Raw genomic sequence first — 10,433 nt, 5'->3', positions numbered from 1 at the left:
AGAGGTAGGAAACACATAAAGAACTGTTTAAAATGTAATTTTAATTATTTAACAAAATAATAAGAATAATAAGAAAATGACATTGAAAAGCTATATGCATTATAATATATGTGATTAATTTGTGCATTGTGCATATAGCTGTATTTGCTAATAGTTTATATTATTTACTATTTATTTATTATTATAATAATCTAATAATGCAGCACCGAAGGCCTTATTGAGGTAGAACTGAGTATTTTTAAGAGTAAAATAGTATATCGTATACAATATATGATTGTAGTTATATAGGTATTTTATTAAATTCAAGGTATATGAAATATACAGCAGCAATACATATGTGGACACCACAAACATATGAATGTACACAAAAATGCATGAGTGTAAAACATTATATTTATGCCACTAAAAATACACCCAAACTGTCCAAACATACTTTAATGAGATAGACAAACGTCCTGCTTCACTTTGCTCCCAATCCAATTAAACTTGATGTAAGTTAGCAACAATCTTTCCCCTGCGTTCTTGCTCACTCCACCGTGACCTGTTTCTGCTTATTAAGATCAGAAATGGCATCAACAGGTTCTGACCCAGTCCCAGTACCCAGGATCAGTTTCTCAGTGAACTGTGGTTCAAATGGAAAACACATTCCCCAGCTAACTGCTGCTAGCCTCCAGTGTGTCGTTAGCGAGGAATGTTTGAGGGAACCATGTGTGCAGGAGTGACATGTGGTGGTGAAAGAGGATAGGCCACGTTGAGTTTGAGTTGAGTTTTGACTTCATGTTGAACGGAGCGAGGAAACGACTGTAGAGCCACACCACTTATTATCAGTGTTCTTTGTTTTTTTTTACATCATCTCAAACACTTTGACATGCTGATTTACATTCTGTAAAGATGAAAACCTACTGAAGTTCCTCATAAGTGATTACTTCCTAATGCGGTTCATACTGAAAAGATGGATCTGAAGGCTATCTAACTTTTGCGACATGGTATAGCATTAAAGGTCAAAAGCACTCAGCCACCATTTAAAGAATACAGCTTTAAAGTTGCCCTTTCTTCTGTTGAGGCGTGGAAAGAAAGAACGAGAAAAGCAAGACAAAAATTCACTATCATAAAGCATAGTAAGCCAAATTCAGAAGTTTAGATTATGTTATATTTTTAATGTAAAATCCCAAAGTGTCTCAGTTCACTTTACAAAAAAGTAAAGACATTGACAGAAGGAGAAGATAATAATGATATAAAAAATATAAAACAAATGATTTCTATTGCTAATTTACAGAAAGCTGTTAATAAGGAACAAAAAAAAACTGAAAAAGATAGCAATTAATTCAATTATAGGAGTGGGAAAATAAGTAGGTGATGGTAGGTAATATCCCTCCCTGCTGTTGCACAGTTAACATGGCTAATTTACAACATGTTATGGTCAGATTTATGACTCAGTCTCAGTGTGGTCTCAGAATAACTTTAAGCTTATTTACTCTACAAATCACCTCTGGGATAAAGTGAGAACGTGAAGACAGGACTCCCTCAGGACTGTCCAGAAATGTGAGGTTGTGAAACCTTTGCCATGTAAAGCCTTTTTCCACAGGTCTCACTCTAAGTGACAGCACAACACATAATGATCTCTGGAGGTTCATCCTTCCCTTCTCAAAAAAATTAAACTTAAATCAAGACTCCTTCAATGCAAAGCTCTGTCTTAGTTAGATTGTACTTTATTCTTATAGAAACAAAGAATAAAAAAAATCTGATCCAGCCTTAAAGGGTACCTATTATGCTTTTGTGTTTTTTCCCTTTCCTTCAGTGTGTAAACATAGTTTTTTGTGCATGTAAAAGGTCTGCAAAGTTACAAAGCACCAAAGCCACTCCAAATGGAGTTACTCTTCCCTACAGAAACACTGCTCCTGAACTGCCTGAAACGCCTTGATTGAAGTCCTGTCATTTCTTCCGTAACGTAGTGATGTCACTAAGTAACACATTTCCTCAAACTAAGCTAGTTAGAGCGGTGCTGGAGCGGAGTCCCAAGAGTTTGGTTCGGTTGACCAACCACAACAGAGCAGGGCAAGACGGGGAGCAGGAGCTCAAACAGAGCGTTTCAGACAGGCGCTGCAGCACAGCCGGTATGAGAAAAATAAAGCGTTTTTTAAACATTAAAGCATGTAAACATGTTGTAGTAGAAACCAAAAATACAAGCATGTACCAGAAAAAGAGCATAATAGGTCCTCTTTAAAGCAATAGTTTGAACTTAAGCGGGAAACCGCTTATTTGTTTTCTTGCAAAGAGATGATACGATTGACACCTCTCTCGTGGCTGAGGGTGGTATTGATCTTCTCATCTAACTCTCCACAGGAAATCATATTTCCCCAAAATATCTATCATTTTCATTAACAGCAGACCATTAAACTTAAGTATTTCTGTAGATCCAGAAATGGCAAGAAATGCAAACTGGATCCTAAATCTAAATGTAAAAAACTAGAAAACTAAAATACTTCACTCCAGTCTTCTAACCTCCATGCCTTTTGTGCCTCATACCATACAAGTTAGCACAGCGCTCTTTCAAAAGGCAATCATGAGATGAGGTCAAAGGTCAGAAGCATCTTCATCTTTACAACCAAGTGAAGAGCATCTCTCTGAGGGTCTCAGTAGATGCTATGATGATGTATGACTGACTGTAGCAAGACTGCAGACCCTTCCAGACGATGGCACACGTGTTCTCTTTGGTCACGGACGACTTTAAATGGAGATCAAACAACCTTTGAAAGTAGCAAAATGGATTTCCCAGGCGGGACAGTGGGGAAGAAGTGACGGATCTCCTCTGAAGTCAAAGGTCGGCCTCTGACAAAGTAATAGAGGCGGGGCAGCTTTCTTTTCTTGCTAAGGTGTGAATTTGAGGGTCAGTTTCAATTTGTATCCTGTTTTGTATACAATACGATGAAGGTTGCACCACTTGGGTTTTAAATATACAGTATCTTCCTAATAATGAATTCAGACAGTTTATTTCTTCTTTTCTAACAGTAACATTCACACACTAATAATGAGTGAATAAACCAAAGCTAGGTTTTTTAACTGAGGATGTGAAGCCTGTTAAAAGTTATACACTTATCTTGGCTTGGGTTTGGAGACATTTTAACAGAAAGCTTATGAAATTATAGAGTTGTATTATGGGAAATATATCCAGAATTTCTAGAGCTTGACCTATACGAACCATAGACTGTATATAAAGATGGACGCTCTCCAAAAGTGAAGCTAAAATACACACTCCGTGATCTAGACAATGAATAAACTACAGATATGTGATGCATTTCAATGAATGCAAATTCTGTCTGAAACATAAATTTAGCAACTTTCAAATCATCGTTTTAACCACACTTCATTTTCTCTTGACTAGGAAAATCAATCATATGTAAACAAAGCTAATAATTACCTTATGTCTACATGGATTGTGTTATTGGTTAACTGTATGTTACTGTAAATCCATCCTGTACTGTATCCTGTATGACACACTGAGATCCGGATCAGTGTTCTGGCTGTGTTTACACTTGGCTACTCAGAGGGGACCACGTAACCCATCGCTTTTACAAGCTGTCCATCTATAAAAATGAAGTGATGTGGTTTCCCACTCTGTTCTATTATTCTGCTCCTCTTGCTCTTCTCCCACCTGCCTCTGTTTGCTGGAACAGAGAGTGAGCCTCTGCCAGCAACGCACACAATTAAGTGAGGAGTGATGAAATTATATCTCCGGCCCGGGCAAATGGAGGGATGAGGGGATAGAGAGGCAAAGTGGGAAGGAGGGAGAGTCCATTCTGTGTCTCTCTGGGGCCAAGGGGAATTCTATTAGGCCTATAATAGAGCCATTTTTCACCTCCTTCCACATCACCCCGTTATACAATTCCTCCTCCTGTCCTTTCCTCTCTCCTCTTTAAATCCTCTTTAAAGATGGTGCATCCTGATTTAGAGTCTTATTTCTCCCTTCTCTTTTCTCTGAACTCTATTATCTGCCCTTATATGACTCCTTCCTTCTTTTATTTAACTGTCTTATGATGTAAATAAGACAGGACACGCCTTTCTGTGGCCTCAAAAAAATGGAGTAAAAAGTCATCAAATGTGAAGTACGTGCAAACCCAGTTAACTATTTGATTAATCAAATCAAAACAGTAAATGCATTCCTAAGAAACAACAGCTTTGTGGACTGAAGGGTTATAAAATGTCTGCAGCCTTAAAGCGTGTGATTAAAGCTTAACAACGGGTATGTGCTTTGAGAGCCACGGCTTTTATTGTCCACAATCATTCCATTTTTGGTGATGACGAAGCTTTAATGTGTTTAGTAGGAAGTGAGAAGGAGTGCCTTGGTACTGTAGGTGAGTGGTTACAGCGCACGCCACAGAACCGCAACGTCCCGGGTTCAATTTTGACTACGAGACCTTTGTTGCATGGCATATCTCTCTCTCTCTCTCCCCCGTTTCCAGTCGGCCTCCACGCTGTCATCTGTCTAATAAAGATGGAAAAAAAGCCAAAATAAGAAGGAAGTGACAAAAAAAGGAACATTTGACACAATTCATAGACGCTCGTAATTGGTGAGGCATTCCAGCTAGTGGCTTTGCGGCGAACGGGAAAGGATTTATTTGTTTGTCATGGGTTTGTTCAAGGGGGAAATGCCATTAAAATGTTACTGGTTTATTTACATTTTATGTAAAACCACGTATGTTCCCTGTTTCTATGTATATATCCCGTCTGCTTACCAGGTGCCTAGAACATACACATCAGCTGTGCCATTAGGAAATATTCAGGCACTCTCCAGAACAGGCACATGGTTTCTTGTCGTGTAAAAATCTATCTAGTCGTCGCTACAACAACAAGATGTCAACCATAGACAGAACTCATTGTTCAACATGTTGACTTGCTTCATCACACAGTCACCTGAATATTTTGTACATGCTTCCTCCCTTTGATTCTTTTGTCAGCCCGTCCTGACAAGTGAGTCACTGAGCTAACAGAGCCTTCGTGTCATAACAGAGAAAAGATCTACAGCGCGGTAACAATTGCACCAAGACAACCATGATACCTCCTAGAGGTACAAACACACTACTTGAATGACACTGATACTCTGAACCAGCTGTACATTTTAAACGCCTGTCAAAGAAGCTTTGAAGCCGTGTAAGCATGTAACATGAAATGCTTTATATTTTTAACATTGTTTATGTTCCAGGGATGTCATTAGAAAATCCTATTATACAATGGAGGGGTAGTTTTCACCATGAGGTCTCAACTAGAAAGTAAAAGCAGTATTGAAATATGTCTGTTAGAAAGAAAATATCTGGGCTGGCTTTATTGGGTGATGATAATCTTGACAATAAATTAAAAAAAATTAAAGAGAGACGATGCAACTTTTGAGAATATGAACTACACAAATGTTTTCTTACAAATGAAAAGTTAAATTTATATGCATCCTTGCGCTATTAATCAAACCAAGTTTACATGCAGCCGTGCATACTCAAATGAACATATCTGGTGGTGGACTTGTTTGACCTTGCGAACACAGCCTCCCTTTTTCATTCCTTCAACCACCTTCTTGAAAAGGTCAGCATAGCGATATTTGCACATATCCAAAAACATTTCATAATGTTTAGAAGTAGGTGTGTTTCTCCTTCTGACTAGAAATGTGGGGTTTTCTTTTGGGCATGCATCTCTGCAAACTGTCAGCTAGTTGGTTTGTGCACAATGCACAGAGGTGGCAGCAAACAGGCAAGAGGCCGTGTGTCGCAAACTGTCGTCAAAATCCCAACTGAGACGCATATTCTGAATGTGCTGTATACATGTCCAAAAATGCTTTTAAAACCTGAATAATATTTGGCATATCCCACATGTCTTAATCAGAAAATGTGCCATTTTGAATAAGGCCTAATTCAGAATATCCAAACAGAATATGCTGTTTATATGACCCATATCCATAGATTGCAACCAACTGCGACCTTACTGAACTATTTTGTATGCCAATCATGTAGGAAAACTACGGTGGCTGATGTGAAAATGTGAATGTCCCTATCTAGACCCAGTGTTTGGTTAGTCCGTTCTGTGCTACTGTAGAAACATGGCAGCCGGCCCCGTGAAGAGGACCTGCTCCCTATGTAGATAAAAACGGCTGATTTTAACGTAATGAAAACACAACGATTCATATTTTCAGGTGATTATACATTACAGAAAACATACTTATTGTTATTATATTCCATTTCTGCCAATAGATCCCCCTAAATGCTACACACTGTTCCTTTAAGATAAATTCAGTGTGGTCTTCATAGGTCTTCTCTCCTAACTTTCACAAAGGAAGTGAATCAGCACATTTCCAAAAATGTCTAACTATTGCTTCAAACTTATTGCCACACATTGTACCTGGGGGTCTTCTGGGCCCTGCTGGTAATCCAGCCTTGGCAAAAAACACACTAACCAACAGGATGGTCTCTTTGAGACGTTACATTATTTGTGAGACGTCCACTATATCTGTTATCTGGACAGAGCGTACAGGAAACTGGAACTCTGTCCCCATATTCTGCCTCATGAAATCTGATTAGCCTTCAGAATGGCCAAGGACAAGCATTGATGTTCTGCATCTCATATAATACACAGGCTTGAGTTTCAGGCCCAGCCACCCGTCTCTGTGGTGAATGAAGGTATAGAGTGATGATCATGATGTCACATTGATACGGCCTCTAAATAAAGGAGTGATGTAATGTTGCACTGTGGATGTGGAAGAGGACACGGCAGCAGATTATTGTACTCCAAGAGATAATACAGCTCTCTAGTATGACACGGACCTTTCCCACATCTATCTCGACATCCAAGAAAGAGAAAGAGCCTGTGGGTTTTGGTACTTCACCTCTGTGTTTTTTTTTATGTAATGAATATACTGATACTGTGTTAAGCAAGTTTTCAATAGTCCAATAGTATCCTGTGAATAAAGAAACCATTGTTGTAGAGATGCCAAAATCTCTTGTGGAAGGTTAAAAATGACCCCTCTGGTCTAACGCTTATATGCAAAAATGAAAAAGCAATTTATTGTTACCGTATGAGTTTTAAATGGGCCTCTGAGGAACATGCAATACTTCAGTTAACAATACTTCCAATTAAAAGTGAAAATACTCATCTGATCTTGTGGTTAGAAGTTCCTGCATATAACTTAACATAGTGGAGAATCCCACAAATGTACATTTCTAGTTTCTTTCCACTGTATTGTTCAGGTATGCTTGCGATCTGATGACAGAAAAGAGGCCCAATCGGTCAACATCAGTTTTAGTGTTGACCTGAGGCAGAATGTGTTGCAGCTTGCCTGTTAGTGATGTATGCAAACTGCATCGGTGATCCTGAGAATCGAGAGTGGGAGGCATGCCTAAGAAAACATAAGTGGAGCCCAAAACACGTCAGTGAGGCTTGATAAGCTTGGTTGATAAGTGTATACACAGAGAGACAAATGTACACCTTGTTGTGTGAATGGTTGAAAGTCAACTGATTCATCACACAAAAATACAGGGAACAAATGTCTTTAAACGCCCCCGTGTATCCCAAGGGATCTTACTGTTTAAAAGGCTTTTCTCTCAATTTAATTCGGGAAGGCTCGGATTGCTGATGGCTCTTTACCATTCAGCCAATAGCAGAGCTTTGCAGCTAATGCTGGTGGGGCCCATCTGTAGCACCTGTGGAGGGCTGGCCAAGCAGCATTCAGTCTGAAATGTCCCTTCAGGAAAAATACAGCTGTCAGAACTGTAGAAAAAGATCAGGGACAAAGTTATGAGAAAGTTAAGCTCTCTCTTTGTTGTCAAAATGTCTTCTGACATGTTCTGAACTTCTTTAGTACACTTAGACTTAGCAGCAAATAAAGCAGTTAACCCACAGGCAAACTTAAGGCCCTCGAAAACAGTAGATTGCAGTGTGAGACAAGCCCTGATGCAAGACCATATACTGTACTACATATCACAGACTTGCATGGCTCCCAATCTCCCAGAATTTGGACATTTCAGTCTCAGATCCACTCATAAAATCTGCTACAAGAAGAAAATACAAAAAATACAAACAGAGAAACTATATTGCAGCCATACTAGTACTAGTAGCCTATACATCTTATAGCCACCAGTGGCAGACCTGAGTGCTCTGCAGCTGAGTAGTACCCTGGTTGCTGAGCGAGGTAGCAGTCCTGCACCATTTTTGATTTTAGATGGTTCGTATTGACTTTAAGACCCTTTTCTGTTTGAATCAAATTAAGTTTTTTGTTACTGCCCTTTTTTCTCTTGCCCCGACACTCTCCCCTAGAGGTCGCATTAACCAAATATTTTCAATCATTTACTTATTTTTTTTCTTAACAATGGCGATAATCTGAAGGCCGTCTGTCACTTTGACGGACTAGAAGAGGCCTTGGAGCACGTCTGTGACCATTCGGATCACAGAGCTTTGCAGATGCGGCTGGCCTGAGATGACATCCCGCCATGCCAAAGCATCAGGGAATTATGTATTTTTAAGATGTTTTTTAAACTAAAATGTGTTCTACAAGTAGCGAACTGCTTTAAGGAATAACTCAGTGCATAGGTTATGTGCTTAATGTTAGCGAGTGTCGGTGTTTGCAGTCAAGAGAGAGAAAGACAGACAGAGAGAGAGCGAGGGATGTGTGTACGGAAGATGACCGTGAGAGGAAGTCAGCCATAACTAGCTGCGAGCTGAGCAGTGCAGCGTGCATACAGTTTATGCTCGCGGTGAATAACTGCTACAACTTCTCAATGCCCAAGTTCCAGTGTCTTGTAGGGTTTTTCTATACATGACTTGGCGCGTCAGCCCAGCACGGCAGGGATTCACGTCTCCATTACAAAAGAGCTACCTGCTTGGGTGTGTGTAACCACGGCTGTGACTAGTGGTCAAAGAAGCGGCTTTAAAACAGTGATAAAGACATTTCTTTTCCTATATTCCTCTCCTGCGTATGGTCCTTCATCTGGTTTTTAAAAAATGTCCAGGACCAGGTTTTGTATGTACATTATCCACAATATCTACACACCTGGAAGAACAGAATCCCTATACAGATGCTGACACCCAATCCCATATCACCATCATGTCCAAGTTCTATTTTATGCATCCATGTGAACAGATAAACATCAAGAGACACTTGTTTACCCTCAGGGCATTCCCTCCTCTTCAGTATGGGCCGTGACCTCTTGGGCTGAGTTTAACCAAGAGGGTCATCATGTCTGTCTGGCACACAAAACAACAGATTCTCTGGCATTCAGCCCTGCTCGTCTCAATCCCATTCACCTCTTCCCATTCCAGATTTGTTCAGAGGCAGCGCCGAGTGTCAGGTTCAGCTACAGTATCAACTGTCAGGGATTGGAGTCAGATCAAAGTGGGATAGTGAAAAGAGTGAGATCAACGCCCCGACTCCTAACCGTACAAAGGAGCTAAGGAGCAAACCCCCCTCCCCCGGGAGTTGTAATGGGAGCGGCCGATTACCCCTGTGCACCACAGCCATTTGGGCCAACCCGAGGTAGCCACAGTGGAGGATAGCAGCCAACGATGAGGCCTTGCCAAAGCTAGATGATCCCTAACCTTGGGCATAGTAGGAATATTCTTGTGAGGGCTGTTGGTTAGGACCCAGAAGCAGACACAGACACAGCTGGATGGTGGTTGAAAGTCAGGTGGATTTATTATAATAAAGGTGGTGAGGGCGCTGGAGAAGGCAGGGGACAGGCAGGCTGCTGAGCAGGGTGGAGTGGCTGGAGGAATGAGCTGAGGCGGCATGAGGATGGCTTGATGGGAGGCTGGCACTGGAATCCAGAACACAGGAGAACACAATGTTAATACTAGAAGCACAAGGAAACACAAGAATTACTCTGGTAACTATAACACAGAGCGGCCGAGAGTATACCAACTGGTAGGCAGAACAATCTGGCGAGGACTGGCAGGAAAGCTGGTGTTCTTGAACTGTGAGTTGATTAGGTGATTGTTGACAGGTGCAGAGTGCAGAGTGGAGAGTGAGACCAGGTGCCTGATGAGGAAGCCGCGCCCCTGCCACACCCACACACACACAGACAGACAGGGGAGAGGGAGACAGAGGGGAAACAGAACACAGGAAAACTACTGGAGTCACGGCCAGAGCCGTGACAATTCTTTCCCGAATGAGCTACATATATGTCCGCCAACAACACCAAATTCTTGCAACTCCTGTGCTGTCCCATCACATAATGTATTTGTAAAACTCACACACCCTACACCCATTCACCCCATCCTTGTCCGTGTTAATCTGGTGTTATCCTCTCTGCTGCTTCGTGACGAACTATCCTCCCCTTCCCTCTCCGAAAACCAAGACAAAAATTGAGTTAGGACCGATCCGCTGCCCAATTTATCTCAAATCCTCGGCGATGCAGATCTAATTTCAGCCTCTTAGTACCACAAACAGGAAGAAGAAGCCA

Source organism: Sebastes fasciatus, chromosome 20 (assembly GCF_043250625.1).
Source record: "Sebastes fasciatus isolate fSebFas1 chromosome 20, fSebFas1.pri, whole genome shotgun sequence".
Taxonomy (NCBI): domain Eukaryota; kingdom Metazoa; phylum Chordata; class Actinopteri; order Perciformes; family Sebastidae; genus Sebastes; species Sebastes fasciatus.
This window is presented reverse-complemented; position numbering follows the sequence as displayed.